This window comes from Macrotis lagotis, chromosome X (assembly GCF_037893015.1).
Source record: "Macrotis lagotis isolate mMagLag1 chromosome X, bilby.v1.9.chrom.fasta, whole genome shotgun sequence".
Lineage (NCBI taxonomy): Eukaryota > Metazoa > Chordata > Mammalia > Peramelemorphia > Peramelidae > Macrotis > Macrotis lagotis.
Window position 1 is genome coordinate 582,179,392 of NC_133666.1, and position 8,082 is coordinate 582,187,473.

Consider the following 8,082-nt stretch of genomic DNA (forward strand, 5'->3'; position numbering starts at 1 on the left):
AATATAGTATTAGAAATGTTAGCTTTAACAATAAGGGAAGAAAAAGAAATTGAAGGAAGTAGAATTGGCAATGAGGAAGCAAAACTTTCACTCTTTGCTGATGATATGATGGCATACTTGGAGAACCCTAGAAAGTCATCTAAAAATCTATTTGAAACAATTAACAAATTTAGCAAAGTAATAGAATATAAAGCAAACCCACAAAATTAATCAACATTTCTATATATATGTACACTAAAGTTCAAAGGAAAGAGATAGAAAGAGAAATTCCATTTAAAGTTATTGAAAGTTATATAAAGTTACATAAAGTTAAATTGTTAAGTAAAATAGTTGGGAATCTACCTCCAAAGACAAATCTAGAAACTGTATGAACACAAATACAAACACACTTTTCACACAAATAAAGTCAGAGCTAAACAAGTGGAAAAATGTCAGTTGCTCATGGTGAGGTTGAAATAATATAATTAAAAATGACAATTCTACCCAAGTTAAATGACTTATTTAGTGCCACACTAATCAAACTACCAAATAACTATTTTACCGAACTAGAAAAATAGTAACAAAATTCATCTGGAGAAACAAAAGGTCAAGAATATCAAAGGAACTGATGAAAAAAATGCAAAAGAAGGTGGCCAAGCTGTACCAGATCTAAAACTATACCATAAAATGGCAGTCATCAAAACTGCCTTTTACTGGTAAATAAATAGAATGATGAACCAGTGGATTAGGATAGGTACAAAAGAAATGGTAGTAAATAATTTTAGTAATCTATTGTTTGACAAACCCAAAGACATTTGCTTCTAGAATAAAGAGTCACTATTTGACAGAAATTATTGGGAAAACTGGAAAATAGTATGGCAAAAACTAGGCATCTCAAACCCTATACCCAAATAAGATCAAAACAGGTACAGGATTTAGACATAGGAGGCAATACCATAGACCAATGAACAAATCAAGAAATACTCTGTCAGATCCATGGGAAGATATTCATGACCAAACATTATAAATTGCATAATGGGTGATTTTAATTAAATTAAATTTAAAAGTTTTTGTACCAATAAAACCAAGATTAAAATCTGCCAATATTAAAAGAAAACAGAAAACTAGGAAACAATTTTTTAGAGCTAGGGATTCTGATAAAGGTCTCATTTATAAATTGATGAGAACTGCATCAAATTTATAAGGTTACAGGCCATATCTCAATTGATAAATTTCAAAGGCTATATATAGACAATTTTTCTTTTTTTATATCAACTCATTTATCAGTTTATTTTCTCCCTTCAGCCATGATAATGTGGTACCCAAATTTGGTTTTCACTGGAGGATCTGTGTATACAGGCCTGTCCAGACCACTGATAGGTAAGGCAAATGCTACTTCTTGGAACAGGCCTACCATGGAGCCTCTTGTCATTCAGCCCAAATCTCCCCATTGCTGGGCTTTATCTTCACTATACTAGGAAGCAACTTCATTGAATTTCATGCCAGACTTCAATTTCTCCATGGCCTCCATGATTCTGCCAGAATTTCTCACAGAATTTCTCACAGAATATGCCAGACCTTTACAGAATTTCCACTACCTTTGGGACCCTGAGCCTTCTTATTTGCATCCTCACTCCCAGAGGCTGCTCCCCTTTTTGCTTCTTTACCAGAAGCACTCTTCCCCTTAGGTGCCATCACAGACAATTTTTCAAATGAAGAAATTGAAGTTATATAAATTCATATGAAAAAATGCTCCAGATCATTACTGATTATAGAAATGAAAATTAAAACAATTATGAAGTACCACCTCACAGCTATCAGCTTGGCCAAGATAATGAAAAGAGAAAGCAACTAGTGTTGGAGAGGTTATGGAGGATTGGGACCTTAATGCACTGTGGATGGAGTTGTGAACTGATCCAATCATTTTGAAGAGCTATATGGAACTATACCCAAAGAGCAATAAAACTGTTCATTCCCTTTGACCCAGCAATTCTGATTCTAGGCCTATAATCACAAGAAATCATAAAAAATGGGAAAATTTCCACATGTTCCAAAATAATCATAGCAGTTCTTTTTGTAGTGGCAAAGAATTGGAAATGGAGGGGATGTCCATCATTTGGGGAATGGTTGACCATATATCAATGTTATGAAGTTGTAGAGGACTGAAGCAGAGTGTGCAATCCATGGTCCAGGCCTGGTATTAGCTGGGATACGTATTTGTGGTATGTGCTCTAAGATTGCTTTGTTATAGTTCTCCATGAACCCTGAAGATTTATACATTGCTAGATAAGGACCCTGAGAATGGAGGGAGTATCCAATGTGGGAAGAAGATATGCCTGAAAGTACTATACACAATTATGCAGGTGCAGAGATCAGTACTGAGTTAGACAAAATAAATCCTGTACCCAGGACGTGGGAAAATAATGCGCAGAGGTCTGAGACCAGATCAAAGGATACAATTCTCACAAGCTTGCATTTTTGATTACATACCTTTTGTGGATTTTATCTTTAAATATTCTGACTCTCTGGACAATAAACAGATTGCTCTCTTGCATTGTCCGCCTGCCTGTGTCTTTTCTCAATTCAGCTTCTCACCAAGGCAGTGAGTGTGCAGGTCACCCCTCCTGCCCCACACGAAGTACTTCTATTCTATAAGAAACTGTGAGTGGTTAGACTCCAGAGAAGCATGGAAAGAACCACAGCAGTTGATGCTGAGTGAAGGGAACAAAACCAAGAGAGCATTCTACACATTAACAACAACATTGTGAGTTGATCAGTTTTGATGTATGTAACTCCTCTTAGCAGTTCAGAGAGCCAAGATAACTCTGGGAGATCTATTATGGACTACACTATCTATATCCAGTTGAAGAAATAACCAAAACAAAATAAAAAGTAAACTATAGAATCTGAATGAACACCATGTTCACATTTAAAAATTTTCTCTTATGTTTTTTCTTCATATCCCATGGTTTTCTTTCTTTTCTCTTAGTCTTCATACAGAATATGATTCATATGTGAACATGATAAACACAAATGTACACATGCAATATTCACTAGACTGTTCACTGCTGAGGAGAAAGGGATGGGGTGGGAAGGTGGAAGAAAATAACATAACATAACATAACATAAATATTAATGTGGATGAATGTTGGAAATTTTTCATATCATGTAATTGAAAAAATTACAAAAATAAATTTTAAAAATTTTTTAAAAAAAAAAGACCTCAGTGTCTAGTAACTTATTCTGGCAGGTGATCTTCAAAAAGTTCTTAAGACAATTCAAGTGGAAGTGATTCAGTTTCCTGGCAAGGTACTGGGTAGACTGTCCAGGTTTCACAGGCATACAACAGCCAGCTTACCTTGGCTGTGTATGTGTATGTGAAAGAAGTATTAGACTGATTATCAAACCAAAGGTCTGCAAATCCATTGTGCTGGTTTGATAATCAGTCTAATACTTCTTTCACATACTTTTCTTCAGAGTCTCCCAAACCCTGAGTTAGCTCTGACAATGTGTGCATCAATCACATTATCGATGGGTACATTCCTAGGAAAGTATACTGCCAAGGTAAATGAATTTGTGCACTGTATTCAAAACTTCTCCATTTTCTATAACTGATGATTGCGCATATGGATGGTATAGTGCTGACTGATGGAGCACCTATGTTTTCTTAATGTTAGTTGTTAGGTCAAAATTAGAACAAGCAACAGAGAATCAATCCATACTTTCTATATCTCAGCTTCAGAGATTGCATTGAGTACAGGATAATTTGCAAACAGAAAATCATCTACTAACACTATCTCTGCTTTAGTCTTGCTTTGTAGCCTTTTCAGGTTGAAGAATTACCGTCATTGTGGTAGCTGACCTTGATTCCATGTTCCTTCTCACTGACAGCATCTAACAATATTGCTGAAACATCATGGGAGCTAAACATCATGGGAGCAAGAATACAACCTTACTCCACTGGTGACCAAGAAAACACAAAGGCTTTGTCCATTATCCTTAATCCAAGCAATCATATCATCATGAAATTAATATATAATTCTGATGAACTTCTCTGGGTAACCAAATTTTGAAATAATTTTCCATAAAACCTCACAAATGACCTTGAGGTCTTGGTACACCCAAAAGGAAGGTACACCCTTACTGACACAACATATTCAAAGATAAATTCAAAATAGTTACATGATTTAGACATGAAGATTGAAAAAAAAAGCCAAAAAAGGTAAAGATTGGTATCATAAACTAATTAATATAATATGGGAAATATACATAAAATCTGTGACTAAGAAAAGAGTCTTGATCAAACAAGAGATTGGATTCATAGGAGATAAAATAGCTAATTTTAATTTTACAAAACTAAAATGTTTTTATACAAAGCTAATACAGATAAAATTAGAAGAAAGAGAAAACTGGGGGAGTCAGGGCACAGAATCGCTGCAGTAGGTTTCTCTGATAAAAAGTCTCATTTCTAAAATAAATAGGAAATTGAGTCATTTTACATTAAAATATTATTCCTTGCTTAATTAAAGGTGTAATGATATGAACTATCAATAGCACCTTCTAAGTGCTTTGAAAACTATATTAAAAGGCAACAAGGTGGAGCAGTGGATAGAGTGCCAGTCCTGGAATCAGAAAGAGTCATCTTCCTGACTTCAAATCTGGCCTCAGATACTTAGTAGTCATTATCAGATGCTGGGAAAATCACTTTACCCTATTTCCTTCAGTTTCCTTATGTTTAAATGAGCTGGAGAAGCAAATGGTAAACTACTCCAGTATCTTTGCCAAGAAAATCCCAAATGGGATCATGGATAATCAGACACAGCTGAAATGACAGAACAAGAGCAATCTAATATGATTCTTACAACATCCCTAGAAGGCTTCATTTTACATTTGAGGAAACTGTTACAAACAGAGGTTAAGTGACTTGCCCAAAGTCACAAAGTTAGTGTCTAAGGTCGAATTTGAATTCAGATCTTCCTGACTCCAATGCTACCAGACTAGGCAGGGAAATCATTTCTCAGTGTATAGATTGGCAAGATAAAGAAATAACCAATAATGAAGCCATTTCCCTCATCTCTGAATAAGCTCCTTTCTGTGCTATACCTGGAAAAATATTATGATGGCTGTTCTAAAATTCCCTGTCCCACAAAGAGCATCTAAATCACACTAAGTTTAAACAAACAAAACAAAATAAAAAGTAATTTATAGAATCTGAATGAACACCACATTCACTTTTTAAAACTTCTCTTATGCTTTTTCTTCCTATCCCGTGGTTTTCTTTCTTTTCTCTTAGTCTTCATATAGAATATGACTCATATGTAAACATGCTAAACGTACACATGCAATATTCACTTCAAATTTGTTACAGTTCTCCATGAACCCTGAAAATTTATGCAGTGCTCAATAAGGACCTTGACTAATTTGACTCTGATCTTCCTGGAGTCTGTGAGTAGAATAGTGTGGGAGAGGTATGTATTATTGCTTGAATAGTTTTACATGCTCCCTTTGTGACTGTGGGGATGTCCAAAGATAGATAAGTAACTGAAATGTGTCTTTACTAAAAGTTTGGGGTTGAAGCATACCTATAGACTGTTTAAAAAAAAAGATCGTCTGCTTCTAGCAAGATATATTTGCATAGCTTTATGGCAGTTTTATTATGAGTTGACACTTACTTTTGTTGATGTCATACCTATGAGTAAAGAAACTATAAACAACATTTTGACTGGTCACTTGTATGACTGAACTCATTTTTGTTGTGTTCACATGATTAGGGTACATTGACATATAGTAGACTCATGGAGATAGGTCTTGTTTTCCCAAAGGAATGAAGCCTGAGAACTATTCTGATTGGATAAATCCAAAAAGATTATACCCCTTAGACGAATGATACAAGGATTACTATACAGAGAGACAAGAATGGAGGTCACCATAGAGAATTTGGTACTTTTCCATAGTTTTATTTGGAGGGACTTCCCATACTTGATTCTTATGGGTTAATAGGATCAAGTTAGTAGCAATGGCACCACCAGGTGGTTGAATACTGAACACAGAGTACTTAAAGATTTATAAAGAACTTTGCATATTGTTTCCTATTTGATCCTCCCAACAATTCTATGAGTTAGGGTCTAGGCATGGTTATCCCCATTTACTGGGTGAGAAAATGTTGTTCAGTTGTTTCACTTATGTCTAACTCTTCATGACTCCATTTGGGGTTTTCTTGAAAGATACTGGAATGAGTTGCCATTTCCTACTCCAAAATGAGAAAATTTAGAAATTGGAAGAGGTAAAAAACAGTCAACATCACACTGGTTTGCAGTCAAGTTCTTTGAATTCAAATTCAATTTATTTTTAATATGATATGGCATCAAAGCAATATTTTGACAATTTTTTAAATGGGTGATTTCTAAAGGTGAGTTTAAAATTTTGAATATCCATCGAAAGTAAACTTTTTAAGAGTAAACAGAAAGCAGTGCATCAGATTCTTAGAATGTCATTTGGGTACTAACACATTTTATTAATGGTACATTCAAAAGAAACAGAAAATTTTATTCCTTTGCACAAAATAACTAAGATTTGGGATGGATTTTTCTGCAGAGGGAGTTGGATGAGAGAAATAAAATAATTTTCTGACTTTAGAGGCTGCAAAACACTGAAATAGGATAATAGTGGTATGTCATGACTTTTTATTCTTTGGTACTTTCCAAAAATAGGACAGTTCTCTGTTGCTTTGGAATGAGGTCTTGCCTAGAGGCAAGGAAACCAAACTAGATAATCCTGTTAAAAGTCAAGTCTTGTCCAAGAGATGATTTTATTATTTTGAAGCTTTATCCTCAGCTGAATTTTTCATCCTAATTTTTTTCCATTATCTCATCACAGGAAATCCAACTAACTCCAAATGAAGATATTTGGAGCTTTCAACTCCTGAAGAGTTCATCTTGGTGATGCATGTTTCTAAAGCTCATGAGGGAAATAAAATGAAGCAATTTGGTGTGGAAACAACTAAAAACTATGAAAGCATCAAAATTGCTGTGTGTGTGTGTGTGTGTGTGTGTGTGTGTGTATTATCAAACAAGAAAATGCTACCATGACAAAGCAGACTGTATTTTGCAGTTGTGAAAAAATGCAAATGAAAAAGACTTTAGGAAAAAAGTATACCTTGGATTTCACAGAAATTCTGCTTCAATGTATTAAGAAATCAAAAGATGGAAGGTACTTTGAAAGGTCATAGTATCAAAGATTTAGAGAGGAACATTGGGGTGGCTAGGTGGTGCAGTAGACAGAGCACTGGCCCTTGAGTCAGGAGGACCTGAGTTCAAATACGGCCTCAGATATTTAATAATTGCCTTGTTGTGTGACCTTGGGCAAGTCACTTAGCCCCATTGCCTTAAATAAATAAAAATTTAAAAATAAATTAAATCTAGAGAGGAAAATGATATCAAGAGGTCCCCTAGAAGAGCCTCCTTAGTGAATGAGAAAACTGAGACCAAAGGGGCTATCTCTAGTCATTCTGATCCAGATTTTGCCAAAGGACCCAGATTACTCCAGAGGGAAAAAGTGCAGCTGGAGACTTTGCACAGCCCCCACCTCCTTTAAATTCAATTTACTCCAACGTTATAGTATCACCTCCATGATGTCATAGTCTTCTTGGAGAATGAAGGATAAAACAACAACAGCAACATCTGTGAGGGTCTCAGGAAGGAAAAGACAGAAGATTTGAACCCAGGTCTCCAACTTGGGAATCCAATGTTCTTCTTAGTATATTCATCTAGTCTAATCCTTTACCTATAAATGCCAAACAAATCTTTCTCTACTATAAAATTGAAGTGAGACAAAGTTTGTGGAAGTACTTTGAAAATACAAAGTCCCCTACAAATGTAAAGCCCTGCAATTATAAAATGTAGGAGGGAGACTAGATGGTTTCTCAAGTTCCTTTCATCTATGATTCTGTGATATGGAAATATTTTAAAAGAGAGTTTCTTTTTATCATCCTAGCATCAAAGAACCCTCAATGTCAGAAGTTATCATCTCTTTGTTTGAATGTGTCTGAAGGACTAAATAAAATATCTAGCAACTACCTACTAATGAAAACAGTGTTCCATTAGT

At 35.0% G+C, this 8,082-nt stretch overlaps 1 pseudogene; it reads right to left on the bottom strand.

Annotated features, from left to right (window-relative positions):
- Positions 1–1,267: 1,267 nt before the first annotated feature.
- On the bottom strand, positions 1,268–1,674 carry LOC141503500 (peptidyl-prolyl cis-trans isomerase NIMA-interacting 4 pseudogene; annotated as a pseudogene).
- Between the last annotated feature and the right edge of the window lie 6,408 nt (positions 1,675–8,082).